Here is a 22,457-nt window from a genome sequence, read left to right as displayed (position 1 = left end):
AGGATGAAAACAACCAATAATACAGATGGTAACACCCCCACGTCTCCTCCCCTCAGATAACTACATAACCCAATTAAAATGTCCACATTTTTCCACCAGTTCTGGATGTACCCCAAAAACAGGGGGTACAGCTTTAAATCCGGTAGCGCTGGATAGCTCTCCTTCAGGGGGACAATATATCCAAAAATCACCCCATTCGGATGTATAGTTCGGGAGATACAACGTTCCAAAGTTTTGACCGACCGCACAGACCAACTAGCCGAAATTAGTTCCATGAGTTTTGGCCTTGCGGTCGGTCTCCGTTCGAACGGTAAAAAGGTATGATATTCTTGCCATCCATGCGAATCGCGGAGTTCGCTGGAATCCCCATAGATGATTGCATATAACTACCGAACGAGGGGACGTTCGGTAGTTTCCGTACGAACTTATGGAGGTCTGGAGGACTCAGCGGTGTTCGCCTGTTTGCGTATCCGTTTTCAGTTCCATGCGGTTACAGGCAAACACCGCTGTTCGCACACAAGATGGCCGCGAACACGTGCAAAGTCCCGAAATGGCGGCCACCTCTGTATTACACGCGAAATTCGCACGGAACCAGACGAACAGAGGAATGAAACGAATGGATGTGTAAATTGTAATTCCCTTGTTTGTTTCACATCCACCAGAGGTTGGGAGGGATCTGTTACAGTTAGGATAGCCTTATGCCTATCCCACGCATGCTTAAACTCCTTTACTGTGTTAACCTCTACCACTTCAGCTGGAAGGCTATTCCATGCATCCACTACCCTCTCAGTAAAGTAATACTTCCTGATATTATTTTTAAACCTTTGTCCCTCTAATTTAAGACTATGTCCTCTTGTTGTGGTAGTTTTTCTTCTTTTAAATATAGTCTCCTCCTTTACTGTGTTGATTCCCTTTATGTATTTAAATGTTTCTATCATATCCCCCCTGTCTCGTCTTTCCTCCATGCTATACATGTTAAGATCCTTTAACCTTTCCTGGTAAGTTTTATCCTGCAATCCATGAACCAGTTTAGTAGCCCTTCTTTGAACTCTCTCTAAGGTATCAATATCCTTCTGAAGATAGGGTCTCCAGTACTGTGTACAGTACTCCAAGTGAGGTCTCACCAGTGTTCTGTACAATGGCATGAGCACTTCCCTCTTTCTACTGCTAATACCTCTCCCTATACAACCAAGCATTCTGCTAGCATTTCCTGCTGCTCTATTACATTGTCTGCCTACCTTTAAGTCATCAGAAATAATCACCCCTAAATCCCTTTCCTCAGATGTTGAGGTTAGGACTCTATCAAATATTCTGTACTCTGCCCTTGGGTTTTTACGTCCAAGATGCATTATCTTGCACTTATCCACATTAAATGTCAGTTGCCACAACTCTGACCATTTTTCTAGTTTACCTAAATCATTTTCCATTTGGCTTATCCCTCCTGGAACATCAACCCTGTTACATATCTTAGTATCATCCGCAAAAAGACACACCTTACCATCAAGACCTTCTGCAATATCACTAATAAAAATATTAAAGAGAATGGGTCCAAGTACAGATCCCTGAGGTACCCCACTGGTGACAAGCCCAAGCTTCGAATATACTCCATTGACTACAACCCTCTGTTGCCTGTCACTCAGCCACTGCCTTACCCATTCAACAATATTGGAATCCAAACTCAAAGATTGTAGTTTGTTGATAAGCCTTCTATGTGCAACAGTGTCAAAAGCCTTACTGAAATCGAGGTAAGCAATGTCTACTGCACCACCCTGATCTATAATTTTAGTTACCCAATCAAAAAAATCAATAAGATTAGTTTGGCATGATCTCCCTGAAGTAAACCCATGTTGTCTCTGATCTTGAAATCCATGTGTTTTTAGATGTTCAACAATCCTATCCTTTAACATGGTTTCCATCACTTTCCCCACTACTGAAGTTAGGCTTACCGGCCTATAGTTGCCCGACTCCTCCCTATTACCTTTCTTGTGAATGGGCACAACATTCGCTAACTTCCAATCTTCTGGGACTACTCCTGTTATCAATGATTGGTTAAATAAATCTGTTAATGGTTTTGCTAGTACACCACTAAGCTCTTTTAATAGCTTTGGGTGTATTCCATCAGGTCCCATTGACTTATTTGTCTTTACTTTTGACAGTTGAAATAGAACCTCTTCCTCTGTAAACTCACGTGTAATAAATGACTCATTTATCCTTTTTCTTAACTGAGGTCCCTTTCCTTCATTTTCATCTGTAAATACCGAACAAAAATATTCATTGAGGCAGTCAGCTAGACCTTTATCCTCATCTACATACCTTCCTTCTTTTGTTTTTAATCTAACTAATCCTTGTTTTACTTTTCTTTTCTCATGTATGTATCTAAAAAAGGTTTTGTCCCCCTTTTTTACTGACTGTGCTATTTTCTCTTCTGTGTGTGATTTGGAAACTCTTATAACTTGCTTAGCCTCTTTCTGCCTAATCTTATAGGTCATTCTGTCTTCCTCACTCTGGTTTTTTTTATAATTACTAAATGCTAACTTTTTGTTTTTTACTATTTTGGCTACATCTGTGGAGTACCACAGTGGTTTCTTGAATTTTTTGCTTTTACTGACAAGCCTAATGCAATTTTCTGTTGCCTTCAGTAGTGCAACTTTTAAATAATCCCATTTCTTTTGGACTCCATTTAAATTGCTCCAGTCTGATAATGACTCCTTTACACATATTCTAATTTTGGAAAAGTCTGTTTTTCTAAAGTCTAAAACTTTTGTTTTTGTGTGGTGTGACTCAGTCACTGTTCTTATATTAAACCACACTGACTGATGATCACTGGATCCTAAACTTTCACCTACAGTAATATCTGATACCAAATCTCCATTTGTTAACACTAAATCTAGTATGGCCTCTTTACGAGTTGGCTCCTCAACGACTTGTTTTAGAGACAATCCCAGTAGGGAGTTTAGAATATGTGTGCTCCTGCCACAAGTAGCTATTTTTGTTTTCCAATTTATATCAGGAAGATTAAAGTCACCCATGATGATCACTTCCCCCTTCATTGTCATTTTAGCCATTTCTTCAACTAGTAGATTATCTAACTCTTCAATTTGTCCTGGGGGCCTATAAATCACACCTACACGAGTTACTGTGTGATTACCAAATTCTAATGTAACCCAAACTGACTCTATGTTCGCCTCACTAACCTTTATTAGGCTAGATTTTATGCTATTCTTTACATACAGGGCCACCCCTCCCCCTTTCTTGCCTTCCCTGTCTTTTCTATATAAAGAGTACCCTGGTATTGCTATGTCCCAGTCATTTTTCTCATTATACCATGTCTCAGTAACAGCGACTAAATCTACACTATCAGTTGCCATTATTGCCACAAGTTCATGGATCTTATTCCCTAAACTGCGAGCATTTGTAGACATGACTCTAAGCTTATCATTTTTTAACACACTTGCTACAGGCACCTTCTGTCCTTGTTTTGGGGGACAATTGGATTGATGTTTTATCACCCTTTTGCCCCCCCCTCCTAGTTTAAATACATCCTAGCAAAACCTCTGAACTGCTCACTGAGAACATTTGTTCCCTTTTGAGAAAGATGCAAACCATCTTTTTTGTACAGTTTATTTCCATTCCAAACAGAGCTACCATGAGCAATAAAGCCAAATCCTTGCTCCCGACACCATTCACCAAGCCACAAGTTAAAGTCCCTAATACGCATCCGCCTGTCATTCTGAGTGTTATGCACAGGCAGAACTTCAGAGAATGACAATGTGGAAGCAACCTGCCGTATATCATTGGCAAAAACACTAAAAACTTCCTTAACCTCTGAAACCTCATTGCAAGCCAAGTCATTTGTCCCTAAATGGACAAGTACATCCAATTCCCCTTCCTGCTTTGCTTGCTTAACAATATTACCGATACGTCTCCTGTCTCTGTGAGCAGTAGCTCCGGGAAGACACCTCACAAGACCACCATTGTCCATCTCCACACCTCTTATGATGGAATCCCCCACCAACAACTGCTTTCTATTAGGCCTCACCATAGTCTTCAAGCCTCTCTGCACAACACCACTAGCCTCAGTGCCTCTCTGCACAACACCACTAGCCTCAATGCCTCTCTTCACAACACCACTAGCCTCAGTGCCTCTCTTCACAACACCACTAGCCTCAGTGCCTCTCTTCACAACACCACTAGCCTCAGTGCCTCTCTGCACAACACCACTAGCCTCAGTGCCTCTCTGCACAACACCACTAGCCTCAGTGCCTCTCTGCACAACACCACTAGCCTCAGTGCCTCTCTGCACAACACCACTAGCCTCAGTGCCTCTCTGCACAACACCACTAGCCTCAGTGCCTCTCTGCACAACACCACTAGCCTCAGTGCCTCTCTGCACAACACCACTAGCCTCAGTGCCTCTCTGCACAACACCACTAGCCTCAGTGCCTCTCTGCACAACACCACTAGCCTCAGTGCCTCTCTGCACAACACCACTAGCCTCAGTGCCTCTCTGCACAACACCACTAGCCTCAGTGCCTCTCTGCACAACACCACTAGCCTCAGTGCCTCTCTGCACAACACCACTAGCCTCAGTGCCTCTCTGCACAAAACCACTAACCTCAGTGCCTCTCTGCACAACACCACTAGCCTCAGTGCCTCTCTGCACAACACCACTAGCCTCAGTGCCTCTCTGCACAACACCACTAGCCTCAGTGCCTCTCTGCACAACACCACTAGCCTCAGTGCCTCTCTGCACAACACCACTAGCCTCAGTGCCTCTCTGCACAACACCACTAGCCTCAGTGCCTCTCTGCACAACACCACTAGCCTCAGTGCCTCTCTGCACAACACCACTAGCCTCAGTGCCTCTCTCCACGACACCACTACACTCTGAAAGTGCAGAAAATGAATTATGTAGAGCGACAGACTGTGCAATATGCCTTTTATCCACAACTCCAAGTCTACCAGATCCTACAGTAATCCATCTGCCATTCCTAGTATGTCTCTGCGGCAGTGGCTTTGCAGCAGTTCCAGCCTGAGTTTGTTTACCAGATAATTTACAAATCTCAGACTTCAAAAATACAATCTCCTGCCGCAAAATAGAGAACTGTCTACAGATTAGACAACAACCAAACCTCCAAAAAGTGGAACGTGAAACAAATGCAAAGCAACTATTACACTGAACTAAGTCTGCCATTCCAATGAGGTGAATAATTTAAATCAAACAAACCTTAACTTTTTATTTATCCTCCTGAATACCTCGGATTACCTCCAGGTTATCTCCAGAATATCTCCAACCACACACACACTTAGAAGCAACACTCTCCAGAATATCTCCAACCACACACACACTTAGAAGCAACACTCTCCAGAATATCTCCAACCACACACACACTTAGAAGCAACACTTAGATGAAGCAACCAAGCTCTATTAGCCAAGCTAATGACAACTACCCTTATATACTCCTAAAATCACCTCCCACTAGGAATGTTTAACACCTGGGTAGGCCTCTGCTTATTAGCAAACAATAGCTAATTTAAATAGCAATCAATAGCAAGTAGCTACCTAATCCAATCAAATGCCTTATAATTACCAACAGGAAATCAAACCTTGTGCAGTCAGTAACCTTTTCCTACAGATGAATCTTACCTGTAACAGTAAAAAAGAACTCTTAGCACAACTCTTAGACAGTTGAAGCTTCTGTAAAACTCTCCAGAATATCTCCAACCACACACACACTTAGAAGCAACACTTAGATGAAGCAACCAAGCTATATTAGCCAAGCTAATGACAACTACCCTTATATACTCCTAAAATCACCTCCCACTAGGAATGTTTAACACCTGGGTAGGCCTCTGCTTATTAGCAAACAATAGCTAATTTAAATAGCAATCAATAGCAAGTAGCTACCTAATCCAATCAAATGCCTTATAATTACCAACAGGAAATCAAACCTTGTGCAGTCAGTAACCTTTTCCTACAGATGAATCTTACCTGTAACAGTAAAAAAGAACTCTTAGCACAACTCTTAGACAGTTGAAGCTTCTGTAAAACTCTCCAGAATATCTCCAACCACACACACACTTAGAAGCAACACTTAGATGAAGCAACCAAGCTCTATTACAGTCTATCATACAGTTGCAAGAAAAAGTATGTGAACCCTTTGGAATGATATGGATTTCTGCACAAATTGGTCATAAAATGTGATCTGATCATCATCTAAGTCACAACAATAGACAATCACAGTCTGCTTAAACTAATAACACACAAAGAAGGAAATGTTGCCATGTTTTTATTGAACACACCATGTAAACATTCAGTGCAGGTGGAAAAAGTATGTGAACCCTTGGATTTAATAACTGGTTGAACCTCCTTTGGCAGCAATAACTTCAACCAAACGTTTCCTGTAGTTGCAGATCAGACGTGCACAACGGTCAGGAGTAATTCTTGACCATTCCTCTTTACAGAACTGTTTCAGTTCAGCAATATTCTTGGGATGTCTGGTGTGAATCGCTTTCTTGAGGTCATGCCACAGCATCTCAATCGGGTTGAGGTCAGGACTCTGACTGGGCCACTTCAGAAGGCGTATTTTCTTCTGTTTAAGCCATTCTGTTGTTGATTTACTTCTATGCTTTGGGTCATTGTCGTGTTGCAACACCCATCTTCTGTTCAGCTTCAGCTGGTAGACAGATGGCCTTAAGTTCTCCTGCAAAATGTCTCGATAAACTTGGGAATTCATTTTTTCTTCGATGATAGCAATCCGACCAGGCCCTGACACAGCAAAGCAGCCCCAAACCATGATGCCCCCACCACCATACTTCACAGTTGGGATGAAGTTTTGATGTTGGTGTTGTGTGTTTCTTCCAAACAACTCAAATTTGGTTTAATCTGTCCACAGAATATTTTGCCAGTACTACTGTGGAACATCCATGTGCTCTTGTGCAGTCTTGGAGTAGAGGAGCTGGATCCAGGAGTTTTGTCCAGCTGCAGCGGCTAAGGGGCTACAGTGCTTATGGTGTCTGGTGCGGTGCTTATGGTACTTGACGACAGCTAGAAAGCATTGATTGGCAGAGGCACCCAGTCAGAGTGTCAGGCGGTCCGTCACAGCTATTATCTTCCTTCAGCCACTCAGGAACCAATTTAGAATATACCGAGACCCATTTACCCCTGGAACTGGACGAGACACAGCTCTGGAGGTACAACAACATTTTATTGGCCACACACGGCTTTTATGCATAACCCCATGCAAGGGGTTTACCACACAACCATACAGGGTCCCATCCAAGGATCCTCCCCCTCCCTAGGGGCCCTAGCACGATTTCAAGATCAGAGACAACATGGGTTTACTTCAGGGAGATCATGCCAAACTAATCTTATTGATTTTTTTTGATTGGGTAACTTAAATAATAGATCAGGGTGGTGCATTAGACATTGCTTACCTAGATTTCAGTAAGGCCTTTTGACACTGTTGCACATAGAAGGCTTATCAAGTTGAATAGACACTTAAGTTTGGATTCCAATATTGTTGAATGGGTAAGGTAGTGGCTGAGTGACAGGCAACAGAGGGTTGTAGTCAATGGAGTATATTCAAAGCGTGGGCTTTTAACTAGTGGGGTACCTCAGGGATCTGTACTTGGACCCATTCTCTTTAATATTTTTATTAGATTTGATATTGCAGAAGGTCTTGATGGTAAGGTATGTCTTTTTGCCGAAGATATGTAACAGGGTTGATGTTCCAGGAGGGAAAGGCCAAATGGCAAAAGATTTAGGTAACCAAGAAAAATGGTTAGAGTTGTGGCAGCTGACATTTACTGTGGATAAATGCAAGATAATGCATCTTGGACGTAAAAACCCATGGGCAGAGTAGAGAATATTTGATAGACTCCTAACCTCAATATCTGAGGAAAGGGATTTGTTGGTGATTATTTCTGATGACTTAAAGGTAGGCAGACAATGTAAGAGAGCAGCATGAAATGCTAGCAGAATGCTTGGTTGTATAGAGAGAGGGAAGTCCTCATGCCATTGTACAGAACACTGGTGAGACCTCACTTGGAGTATTGTACGCAGTACGGGAGACCATATCTCCAGAAGGATATTGATACTTTAGAGAAAGTTCAGAGAAGGGCTATTAAACTAGTTCATGGATTGCAGGATAAAACTTACCAGGAAAGGTTAAAGGAACTTAACATGTATAGCTTGGAGGAAAGACGAGACAGGGGGGATATGATAGAAACGTTTAAATACATAAAGGGAATCAACACAGTAAAGGAGGAGACTATATTTAAAAGAAGAAAAACTACCACAACAAGAGGACATAGTCTTAAATTAGAGGGACAAAGGTTTAAAAATAATATCAGGAAGTATTACTTTGAGAGGGTAGTGGATGCATGAAATAACCTGTACCACTTTAGATGAAAGGCTAACACATTAAAGGAGTTTAAGCATGCGTGGGATAGGCATAAGGCTATCCTACCTATAAGACTAATTAAAGTATTTAGAAAATTTGGCAGACTAAATGGGCTGAATGGTTCTTATCTGCCGTCCCATTATATGTTTCTATATCCCCGGACAGCTCTTATCTGAGTGTACAACTTGGCCAAATCTCACTCAGGTCCGTTTGGCAGAATCGGGGAATGAGGGTAAAGTTTTGATCAGCAGGACACGAGGTGATGACCTAAAACAGTTCCAGGGAATTAGGTGTCCCGGCCGGTCTTCGTTTGGTTGTTCCTGTATAAAAACCATATAAGGGATTCTCTTGATTTAAGGGAGCGAATGCCCCCCCAATCGGTAGTTCCCATATCCCGAAAGTTGTTCGCATAGTTGCTCGGAAAGTTGGGACAGGCAGTGTTATATTCTTTACCAGGTTCGTGCGAGTGCCTAGCCGCAAAGGGTTCCAGACACTTGACGACCAAGTGCTGCTGTCCACGTTCGGGAGACAAAATGGCTGCCACCCTTTTGCCGACCACATGTATTCGGTTACACGAAATGGCAGTCACCAAGGGGAAGCATTCATTAATTACTTGCAGTTTCACACTTAAGTTGCTGGTGTGAACGCTCTAACTGGGTACTGGGGTGGTCCTCGTTCGGGAATTGAATGCCAAGTGTTCGGCTACCATAACTCCCCAACGGATAAACCGTAAATTCAACGAAAATAGCTGTATGTTCCGTCACAAACCCTTTTCGGCTACTTGATCCCACGAACAGGGAAAACTACCGCTGCCGTTCGGGAGAAAGGAACTACCAACTGGGGGTGCATTCGCTCCCTAAAAGTTAGGGGGAGCATTCGTTGGTGTTAACACAGGAACTTTACCAGAATGGCGATTTCCTTCTAACCAAGGGATCTGTACACTATTTGGACAACTTGCTCAATCAAAACTGAACTATTCAGGGATATAAGACTTGTGGAGTTCCTGTGTATAATGACTGTATTTTTGGGGTGTTTTATGTATTTCATATGTGGTTCCCTATAACTGAGAGATAACGGAGTTACCAGTCTTTGACTCAATTATCTCCCAGACACAGGAATGCCTGGTATGGGTTTGTGTTGTTTTGAAGGAAGACCCTATGCTGGGGTTCTGTGCATAAAAGCAGAGTGTCGCTCAATAAACTTTAGTTGTACTCCCAGAACTGTGTCGTCCAGTAACTGGGAGGGATAGAGCTATTCACTACACAGCGCATGGTTCCAGAATTCCTGTTATTACGGATCCAGAGAAAAGTCTTTGTGAGGACTAGAACTTCGTTAATAGGAGGAGTTATAGGGGTGGGGTGGTGTGGTGTGGTGTGGTGGTGCCCCCCCCCCCCCCCTGGATAGGAACACTGGTTACACTGCCCCTCTCAGGAACTCTGCTGCATCAAAACCAATAGTAGTATTATTGTAGTATTATAAGAGTAAGTTTTCCCAAGTTATGTAAATCCACAGCAGGTATAGCTTCCCCCACAGACATGCTGAGCGTGAACTGACTTTGTTAGAGGCTACAAAGTCCTACATGGGGTTTCTTACACAAAAATACAGGGTCTTTTCTCCCAAGATCCTGTGCCTGAGAGATAATTGCGTGACAAAAAACTACAACTCAATTATCTCTTGGGTACAGAAAAATCTCTAAAATTTTTATAACACCCCAAAACAGACATATAACAACCAGGTACCTCCTCAAGTCATATTCCCGGATAGCCTGGATCTGGGCACCCAATATATTAAACGCTCAGATCCCATGAACACAGCCGAATCGCCACCAGGGTAAAGTTTGACTGACCGCACACGAGGCGTCTGCCCAAAATAGTTCCAGGAGAAAAGAGGTGGCGGTCGGTCTCTTTCGGGAGTACGAAAACAAATAAATACTAAACGTAAGCCTTAGCTGGTATATAGACAGTGTTCACCTAATCCATGCAAACGATTCCACTAAACTGTTCTATTCCAAGATGTAAAGAAACACAGGCAAGGATGGAAGTTAAGCGGTGTTCTCGGGGTCGAGTTTCCTATTTTAGTTCCATGCACTCGACGACCAAACACTGCCACCGCTATACGGAGTAATAGGAGTGTTATACGGAGCACATTATATGGAGTAATAGGAGTGTTATACGGAGCACATTATATGGAGTAATAGGAGTGTTATACGGAGCACATTATATGGAGTAATAGGAGTGTTATACGGAGCACATTATATGGAGTAATAGGAGTGTTACACGGAGCACATTATATGGAGTAATAGGAGTGTTACACGGAGCACATTATATGGAGTAATTGGAGTGTTATACGGAGCACATTATATGGAGTAATAGGAGTGTTATACGGAGCACATTATATGGAGTAATAGGAGTGTTATACGGAGCACATTATATGGAGTAATAGGAGTGTTATACGGAGCACATTATATGGAGTAATAGGAGTGTTATACGGAGCACATTATATGGAGTAATAGGAGTGTTATACGGAGCACATTATATGGAGTAATAGGAGTGTTATACGGAGCACATTATATGGAGTAATAGGAGTGTTATACGGAGCACATTATATGGAGTAATAGGAGTGTTATACGGAGCACATTATATGGAGTAATAGGAGTGTTATACGGAGTATTAGGAGTGTTAAACGGAGTAATAGGAGTGTTATACGGAGCACATTATATGGAGTAATAGGAGTGTTATACGGAGCACATTATACGGAGTAATAGGAGTGTTATACGGAGTATTAGGAGTGTTATACGGAGTAATAGGAGTGTTATACGGAGTAATAGGAGTGTTATACGGAGCACATTATATGGAGTAATAGGAGTGTTATACGGAGCACATTATATGGAGTAATAGGAGTGTTATACGGAGCACATTATATGGAGTAATAGGAGTGTTATACGGAGCACATTATATGGAGTAATAGGAGTGTTATACGGAGTATTAGGAGTGTTATACGGAGTAATAGGAGTGTTATACGGAGTAATAGGAGTGTTATACGGAGCACATTATATGGAGTAATAGGAGTGTTATACGGAGCACATTATACGGAGTAATGGGAGTGTTATACGGAGCACATTATATGGAGTAATAGGAGTGTTATACGGAGCACATTATATGGAGTAATAGGAGTGTTATACGGAGCACATTATACGGAGTAATAGGAGTGTTATACGGAGTAAAAGGAGTGTTATACGGAGCACATTATATGGAGTAATAGGAGTGTTATACGGAGCACATTATATGGAGTAATAGGAGTGTTATACGGAGCACATTATATGGAGTAATAGGAGTGTTATACGGAGCACATTATATGGAGTAATAGGAGTGTTATACGGAGCACATTATATGGAGTAATAGGAGTGTTATACAGAGCACATTATATGGAGTAATAGGAGTGTTATATGGAGCACATTATATGGAGAAATGGGAGTGTTATACGGAGCACATTATATGGAGTAATAGGAGTGTTATACAGAGCACATTATATGGAGTAATAGGAGTGTTATACGGAGCACATTATATGGAGTAATAGGAGTGTTATACGGAGCACATTATATGGAGTAATAGGAGTGTTACACGGAGCACATTATATGGAGTAATAGGAGTGTTATATGGAGCACATTATAAGGAGTAATAGGAGTGTTATATGGAGTAATAGGAGTGTTATACGGAGCACATTATATGGAGTAATAGGAGTGTTATACGGAGCACATTATATGGAGTAATAGGAGTGTTATACAGAGCACATTATACGGAGTAATAGGAGTGTTATACGGAGCACATTATATGGAGTAATAGGAGTGTTATACGGAGCACATTATATGGAGTAATAGGAGTGTTATATGGAGCACATTATATGGAGTAATAGGAGTGTTATACGGAGCACATTATATGGAGTAATAGGAGTGTTATACGGAGCACATTATATGGAGTAATAGGAGTGTTATATGGAGCACATTATAAGGAGTAATAGGAGTGTTATATGGAGTAATAGGAGTGTTATACGGAGCACATTATATGGAGTAATAGGAGTGTTATACGGAGCACATTATATGGAGTAATAGGAGTGTTATACAGAGCACATTATACGGAGTAATAGGAGTGTTATACGGAGCACATTATATGGAGTAATAGGAGTGTTACACGGAGCACATTATATGGAGTAATAGGAGTGTTATATGGAGCACATTATATGGAGTAATAGGAGTGTTATACGGAGCACATTATATGGAGTAATAGGAGTGTTATACGGAGCACATTATATGGAGTAATAGGAGTGTTATATGGAGCACATTATAAGGAGTAATAGGAGTGTTATATGGAGTAATAGGAGTGTTATACGGAGCACATTATATGGAGTAATAGGAGTGTTACACGGAGCACATTATATGGAGTAATAGGAGTGTTATATGGAGCACATTATATGGAGTAATAGGAGTGTTATACGGAGCACATTATATGGAGTAATAGGAGTGTTACACGGAGCACATTATATGGAGTAATAGGAGTGTTATATGGAGCACATTATAAGGAGTAATAGGAGTGTTATATGGAGTAATAGGAGTGTTATACGGAGCACATTATATGGAGTAATAGGAGTGTTATACGGAGCACATTATATGGAGCAATAGGAGTGTTATACGGAGTAATAGGAGTGTTATACAGAGTAATAGGAGTGTTATACAGAGTATTATACGGAGTACTAGGAGTACTATACAATATATCAGTTTTTATGCTGTATCTGATATGCACATTTCTCCCTGAATAATCACTATTTGGCAGACATGGACGGGTCAGGCAGCGGGCGGCAGGACAGATAGAGTAATGACATTCCTGTACTTCTCTCTACTATGGATAAACAGGACCTCTTGATCTGGGTAAGTGTTACAAATGGACTGGAAGACAGAAATCAAACAGCAGGCAGGAGAGGCTTGGGCAGGGGAGAGTGGGGGGTTTCTCCCAGGGAGACTGATTCATGATATCAATTCCTATTCATGAGCCTTTGGTAATAAGTGACACACAGATTCCCACCTGGGAGGGGGCTCACTGGGCTTCCAGGGGCCTTTCACAAATCAATCTTCATGCTCCGAGTCTGCTGTTCCTGCGTAAAAACCATATGGCCACCCCCTATTCTCACATCTTTATTAACTCTAATTGAATTGTGTGTGGAGAGGATAATATTACTTATGCAATAAGGGCCATGGGACTAGATTCTTCTTGGAGACACAGAGGTCGGCTGCCTTCCCGCTTTACTGTGGAATATGAATCGAAACAAGGAATATACCAAGATTAATGCACAAACCAAACACACGCACTGACACAATCACACATAAGACCATTGATAGAAACATACTAAGACAAACAGAAGCAGAAACAAACACAAACACACACACTGACACAAACACATAAACTGATATAAACACACTGACACAAGCAAAGACTAATACAATCACACACATTGACAGAAACACACTGACACAAACAAATACAGTGAAACATACATGTGACGAACTGAGCCTCGTTACGTATTCCTGGCTGGCCAGCCTCTTACCAAAAAACTGTGGGCCCTTAAAAAAAAAAAAAAAAAACTATGTGAATAGACTTGGTTTGTGGGATTTTATGTTGGGTTCAGGAATTGAACAGCCACACGAACCAGAGACCACCCTGGAGCTTGTTAAGCCGAATTGCTACTTTGTAGCAATTTCCACCGCAGTGTTCTAAGTGTTCGTCTGGGTGGCCGCAATTCCTATGGATGACCACGAGGTGGCGGCCATCTTGTTCGCATGAACGCAGGCAGCGGTGTTAAAGGTACACTCCAGGCACCCAGACCACTTCTGCCCATTGGAGTGGTCTGGGTGCCAACTCTCACTACTCCTAACCCTGCAAATAATTGGATTATATTAGTACAGTTCCTGATCCAACACACACTGTCACCCTTACGCACTCACACTCACTTCACCGCTCACACACACACACTGCACCTTTCACACACACTTCACCCCTAACACACACCACTTCTCCTATGCCCTATATCCCAGCAGACCCCAGGTAAGTTGTCAAACTGTTCTTAAACGGTATGACTACTTACTCTGGGGTGGGATCCTGGCACTACTGGCACCATAACTACTACACTGAGCTGTAGTGGTTATTGTGCCAGGATTATTTTTTTTAAATAATCTACAAGTGCCCCTCCCGAGATCAGGCTCTGGATCCGCCACTGCCTCCAAGAACACATGACGAGGCTCAGTTTGTCACGATACACACTGACTCAAGTATACTCAAGTACACTGCAATAATTAAGCCCCAAGTGGAGCTAAAAACTAAATATAGGGTGCTCACTTACATAAGGCTCTATCCCCAAAAAAGCCCTCATTAAATATGAAACAAGAAAACAAAGTCATATAATATAGTACAGCAACAGCCAGGAAAGGTTCTGGATCTATATACACGCTTAATGCGTAAAGGCCCTGGGGAGATAGCGCAGCTAAGCGGACAAGGGCACATGTAGGATTGTGGGGATAGATGCATGGGATTGGTTGGGATAGATGCGTGTGGGTGGGATTATGTTCTGTGTAAGTTAGTGTGGGGGAGGTCTTACCTCAGTGCCACTTGGGATTCGGGCCAGCAAACAGCATCCCCTTCCGCCCGCCCTATTGGTATATTTAGTCACAGCTAGCCGGGGGTATGTCCTTGCCAATTGAGTTTGAGGGGTTACGTTTAAGTATATGGAATGAGATGAACATGTTTTTAAGGTCTCAACCTCCCCTGCTCCAAAGGTTAAACTTTAGGTTGCCTGAGGTGTCGTGCCCATCGAGCGTGGATAAGGTCGGCTGATGGCGGGCATTGGAAGATATGATTTTTATGACGAGGGGGGAGGTGAGAGGAAGTGGTGATTAGGAACCACTCCATGTTTATTGGCAAGGACGGTTGGGTCACTGTATAACACTATGTGTGGAGTTATATATGTATATATGTTAATTTATGCTTATTTATGTCTAACGTTTTGGTTACAGAAAAGAAGAGATTTAATAAATAAAGCTATGGATGTGTTATGCAGTAATTTAGTTGTGATAATAAATGCTGTGGCCTGTTTCATCCATACTAAGTGGTCTGTCGTTATTGGGGGGGTTTAATGGGGTTAGTTTATGTTCTAGGCTGCATCGCGATTCCCATGTACATATATGAATAAATAGCTAAATATCAGTATAACTATCACATTTACGGTTGTGCTCCTTACTCAATTTGTATCAAGTATACACACTGACAGAAACACACATACTGACACAAACAAAGTGATAAAAACACATTCATTGACATGAAAACACTGACATTTACACTCCACAGACACAGTAATACAAACACACTTTCTTTCATTCCCCTTCCATCTACTTTCTTTGAACGCTCCCCATAGAGACGCAGTGATTCAATTCTATGCTCAGTCAGTGCAGCGTTTTGTTCCCAATACATTGCATGATAGCCCCCCAATACATTGCATGATAGCCGCCCAGTACATTGCATGATAGCCCCCCAATACATTGCATGATAGCCGCCCAGTACATTGCATGATAGCCGCCCAGTACATTGCATGATAGCCGCCCAGTACATTGCATGATAGCCGCCCAGTACATTGCATGATAGCCGCCCAGTACATTGCATGATAGCCGCCCAGTACATTGCATGATAGCCGCCCAGTACATTGCATGATAGCCGCCCAGTACATTGCATGATAGCCGCCTAGTACATTGCATGATAGCCGCCTAGTACATTGCATGATAGCCTCCCAATACATTGCATGATAGCCGCCCAGTACATTGCATGATAGCCGCCCAGTACATTGCATGATAGCCGCCCAGTACATTGCATGATAGCCAGCCAATACATTGCATGATAGCCGCCCAATACATTGCATGATAGCCGCCCAATACATTGCATGATAGCCGCCCAATACATTGCATGATAGCCGCCCAATACATTGCATGATAGCCTCTCAATACATTGCATGATAGCCGCCCAATACATTGCATGATAGCCTCCCAATACATTGCATGATAGCCTCCCAATACATTGCATGATAGCCTCCCAATACATTGCATGATAGCCTCCCAATACATTGCATGATAGCCTCTGTGGCAAACCTAGCCACTTCTGGACTGTAGTTAGTAAAGGTTGTCTGTATATTTTAACCTGTCTATATACCGTATTATGGCCGTTCGCATGCTGGCAGCCATACGCTGCCAGCATACAAATCCCTTCGTTTGACGAAACACGGCTATCCGGGCCGTTCGCCATACGAATGCGGGCTCCCCAGGTAGACCACCCACTCACCAGTCGTGTGGCATCAATTAACCGATTGCAACAATGTTGCAATCGGTAATTAAGGGCTCTCCTAGGTGGCCGTCGTTCGGCTACCAACCATGCGGCGGTCGGCCATCTTGGATCCTTTGTCTCTGCAGCGGTGTTCGGTCGTCGAGAGCCTGGAACTGAAAACGGCTACTCAATGATCCGAACACCGCTGGACTTCCAGAGCGTTCGGGAGTTCCGCTTTCGGCACATTCTGCTCCCCATAGATGTTCGGTACTTTCAAACCGAACTCAATGTTTTAACGTATTTTGTGCGGCGTTCGGTTAGTTTAGCTGGGATCGGAGCGGTATTCTCACTAAATGTGCCCGCCGACCCCAGCTATCTACCGAACGGTCATTCGTCTAAAAGCGAGTAAAAATTTATAAAATATGGATTTCTGTGTAAATTGTCGGTTTTGCTCCACGAGGGGATAATCCACTTAATCGTCCATTTTAGTGTGAGTATCCCTCTCGTGCAGCAATGCCTGTTGGGATAATTACAATGCCTGATGGGAGAAATCCCCTGTAACATCTGTAAGGAAACCCCTTGCAAGGGGAACTGCATAAATATGGAAGTCTGTGAATAAAGCAAGTTAGTTGACTCCCAAACTGTGTTTCGTCCGGTTATTGGGAGGATTGGGAATATTGCCGTGCTTTCTGCTCTGACTGTGGATTTCCTGAGGATACCAACGGATATCGTGGACTAATATACTGTATTCCGTTACAGCCTCTCAATACATTGCATGATAGCCTCTCAATACATTGCATGATAGCCCCCCAATACATTGCATGATAGCCTCCCAATACATTGCATGATAGCCTCCCAATACATTGCATGATAGCCTCCCAATACATTGCATGATAGCCTCTCAATACATTGCATGATAGCCTCTCAATACATTGCATGATAGCCGCCCAATACATTGCATGATAGCCGCCCAATACATTGCATGATAGCCTCTCAATACATTGCATGATAGCCGCCCAATACATTGCATGATAGCCTCCCAATACATTGCATGATAGCCTCCCAATACATTGCATGATAGCCTCTCAATACATTGCATGATAGCCTCTCAATACATTGCATGATAGCCTCCCAATACATTGCATGATAGCCTCTCAATACATTGCATGATAGCCGCCCAATACATTGAATGATAGCCTCTCAATACATTGCATGATAGCCTCTCAATACATTGCATGATAGCCTCCCAATACATTGCATGATAGCCTCCCAATACATTGCATGATAGCCCCCCAATACATTGCATGATAGCCACCCAATACATTGTATGATAGCCTCTCAATACATTGCATGATAGCCTCTCAATACATTGCATGATAGCCTCCCAATACATTGTATGATAGCCTCTCAATACATTGCATGATAGCCTCTCAATACATTGCATGATAGCCTCCCAATACATTGCATGATAGCCACCCAATACATTGCATGATAGCCTCTCAATACATTGCATGATAGCCGCCCAATACATTGCACGATAGCCTCCCAATACATTGCATGATAGCCACCCAATACATTGCATGATAGCCTCCCAATACATTGCACGATAGCCTCCCAATACATTGCATGATAGCCGCCCAATACATTGCATGATAGCCGCCCAATACATTGCATGATAGCCACCCAATACATTGCATGATAGCCTCTCAATACATTGCATGATAGCCCCCCAATACATTGCATGATAGCCTCTCAATACATTGCATGATAGCCTCCCAATACATTGCATGATAGCCTCTCAATACATTGCATGATAGCCGCCCAATACATTGCATGATAGCCGCCCAATACATTGCATGATAGCCTCTCAATACATTGCATGATAGCCGCCCAATACATTGTATGATAGCCTCTCAATACATTGCATGATAGCCCCCCAATACATTGCATGATAGCCTCTCAATACATTGCATGATAGCCTCTCAATACATTGCATGATAGCCTCCCAATACATTGCATAATAGCCTCCCAATACATTGCATGATAGCCTCCCAATACATTGCATGATAGCCTCTCAATACATTGCATGATAGCCTCTCAATACATTGCATGATAGCCGCCCAATACATTGTATGATAGCCTCCCAATACATTGCATGATAGCCTCCCAATACATTGCATGATAGCCGCCCAATACATTGCATGATAGCCTCTCAATACATTGCATGATAGCCTCTCAATACATTGCATGATAGCCGCCCAATACATTGCATGATAGCCGCCCAATACATTGCATGATAGCCTCTCAATACATTGCATGATAGCCTCTCAATACATTGCATGATAGCCTCCCAATACATTGCATGATAGCCTCTCAATACATTGCATGATAGCCTCTCAATACATTGCATGATAGCCTCCCAATACATTGCATGATAGCCTCTCAATACATTGCATGATAGCCTCCCAATACATTGCATGATAGCCTCTCAATACATTGCATGATAGCCGCCCAATACATTGCATGATAGCCTCCCAATACATTGCATGATAGCCTCTCAATACATTGCATGATAGCCGCCCAATACATTGAATGATAGCCTCTCAATACATTGCATGATAGCCTCCCAATACATTGCATGATAGCCTCCCAATACATTGCATGATAGCCTCTCAATACATTGCATGATAGCCTCCCAATACATTGCATGATAGCCTCTCAATACATTGCATGATAGCCGCCCAATACATTGCATGATAGCCGCCCAATACATTGCATGATAGCCGCCCAATACATTGCATGATAGCCTCTCAATACATTGTATTGGTTGAGATCAACAAGATTGATGACCTCAGTCATCTCATGGAGGTGAACCAGTTGGGGCCAGCCGCAGCTAGACAGGTACAGTGTGGGAGAAAAGATAAGTTTTAAACCTTTAATCTCCACACCCAAACATGAATTCCAGTGCTATAGTGTCCCTTTAATCTCTTTCCTCTAATACATCTCAACTCTTCTTCATGCCCATCAACTTATTGACCTTTCCCCCCATACCTTTCTCACTCCTTGCTGCATCTGACTTATTACCCATTTTCCTTTTATTAATATTTGATGGAATTTACAAATTACTCTATCAGATTGCAATAATCTGTGTAGAGTCTGGGTGTATATATTCCTGCATCAACAGTTCCACTTATTAGATCTTTCACACATTTCATACAATAAAACCCAATGAGCCGGCTGGGTGTTTGGGAACCTGAACAGTAGATAAATTGGGCCCAGACTAAAATAGGGACCTGGCCTCTACTTCACTTGCTTGAAGAAGCTTTGTGATCGATACCTCAGTTAGGTGCAGACCATTTTAAGAGCTCTCTCACGGTCCCCGGTGCAACCAGTGCTCTGAGTCATTGACTGAGTGACAGACCACAAGGGAGCTTTAAAAGCAATCTGCACCAATATTAGTGCCGACCACAATCATCTCCCACCTGGACCATTAGGGATCCACCGCTGGACCACCAGGGATAACACTCCTGCTAAAAGGAAAATGTGCCTTCCCCAAAACACTCAGACACTACACACAACACTCATACAACTGTCAGCCCCCTCTCTCTCACCACAACACTCACACAACACTCAGCCCCCCCCACCACAACACTCATACAACTGTCAGCCCCCTCCCTCTCACCACAATACTCACACAACACTCAGCCTCCACCACCACAACACTCATACAACTGTCAGCCCCCTCCCTCTCACCACAATACTCACACAACACTCAGCCCCCCCCCCACCACAACACTCATACAACTGTCAGTCCCCTCCCTCTCACCACAATACTCACACAACACTCAGCCCCCCCCACCACAACACTCATACAACTGTCAGTCCCCTCCCTCTCACCACAATACTCACACAACACTCAGCCTCCACCACCACAACACTCACACAAATGTCAGCCCCCTCCCTCTCACCATACAACTCACACAACTCTCAGCCCCCCCACAACACTCACACAATGCTCAGCCCCCCCACCACAACACTCACACAACGCTCAGCCTCCTCCCTCTCACCACAACACTCAGCCCCGACCCCCCCTTCCCCTGACCACAACACTCACACAATAGAGCCCAGAGCTCTGGGAGTTGTCCCCAATCTGATAAAAGTGTTAAAATCACAGGTGGGGTGTTTTAAATGCTAACCCTCTCAATACAGTTGCCTATGACAAACGTACGACTTTCTGAGGAATTAAAGGAGCCCTGTCATATTTTTTTCACTTTTCCTTTCTTTATGCCCTCTGCATCTTAATTACTATTCTCAACTCTTTGAGTCATTTATCTCCATTTTTGTTCTCCTTGGATCACCTGGCACCCCGACTGGGTACCTCCGTTGTGCTTTCTGAGGGCTCCAAGCACTCCAGCCGACACCATAACCACCGTAGACTCCTTGGTCCGAAAGCAAGACAGGAACAAGCTCTTAAAAGAGCTTAGGAGTGATTATCCAAGGGAGCATGCAGAGCATAGCAATCCCTTGTAGTGATATAGCAATTTTCCCAATAAGAGACAAGACTCTAGATTGAGGGTGAAAACTTTATTTTCCTTGGGACTAGCCCATACGGTCATTACATTAACATTGCTGTGAAAACTCAATACAATTACAAACAGTCAAATCATAGCAGGCAACTTACAGTGACTTATTATAACACAATGGCATATTTTTAAAGAGGTGGGGGAAGACAATTGTGGCGGAACCAGCCCCGCCACTTGTGCCTGGAGAGGACTGCTTGCCAGCCTCTTGCTCTGCGACTATGGCCCTGGGATGTATTGCCCTTCTAGGAACTGATTTGGGCATGTATTATGCTGCTACTGGCCCTTTAAGAACCATCTGGGGACATACTGTGGAGTTACTGGGTGGCCACCATTTCATGTATCAGAGGCACATGGTGAGAACAATGGATGAAGCACATGGTGAGAACAATGGATGGCGGCCATTTTAACTCACAGACACTGTTGTGACTTTTCTACACGGTGCCATCTCGCCGGTATTTGGTACACAACGACATCGTGCAGTAGTTTTAAACTATACAACAGGGGACACTTTATACAGTAATTATTTTTCATATAGCCTGTTTATGTTCTGTGGAATCTGCATTAAACTGTATCTTCCAAACTACTGAACGGATCTGGGTGAATTTTGGATATGTGGTTCACCCAGATCCTCCGGTTCCGAGGATATACATATATATTTTTATGGGGTTATTGCATGTTTTGGGGTCCCTGTGATATGTTTTATAAAACTGTATTTCTCTGCCTGTGATAATTATATTACCCATTGTGTTCAGTAATCATATCACAGGCAGAGGGGAGGATTTTGTGTGGGAGTGTCTGTGTGTATTGTATGGATTGATTGGTTGTATTTGAAAACCCTGTGGGCAGTACTATGTTTGTGGATTGTGAATAAAAGAGGCTGTATGTGCCAGTACAGTCAGTTCTGCTTGACCTCAAAACTAAGTGTCGTCTCGTTTTTGGGGGAATTGGATTGTATGCTGATTGCCAGGAGTGTAAGCCGATTGTATGCTTTTCCTGTTCAGCTGTTTACAGCATTCGAATGCTTGAGAGCATTCGTATGCTTCTCCGGTTCGGTGGTTGTGGTGTCTGCTGCAGTGCTTGGAGTCCTCAGGAAGCGCTAGGAGCATCCTTCAACGGAG

This window comes from Pelobates fuscus, chromosome 6 (genome assembly GCF_036172605.1).
Source record: "Pelobates fuscus isolate aPelFus1 chromosome 6, aPelFus1.pri, whole genome shotgun sequence".
Lineage (NCBI taxonomy): Eukaryota > Metazoa > Chordata > Amphibia > Anura > Pelobatidae > Pelobates > Pelobates fuscus.
This window is presented reverse-complemented; position numbering follows the sequence as displayed.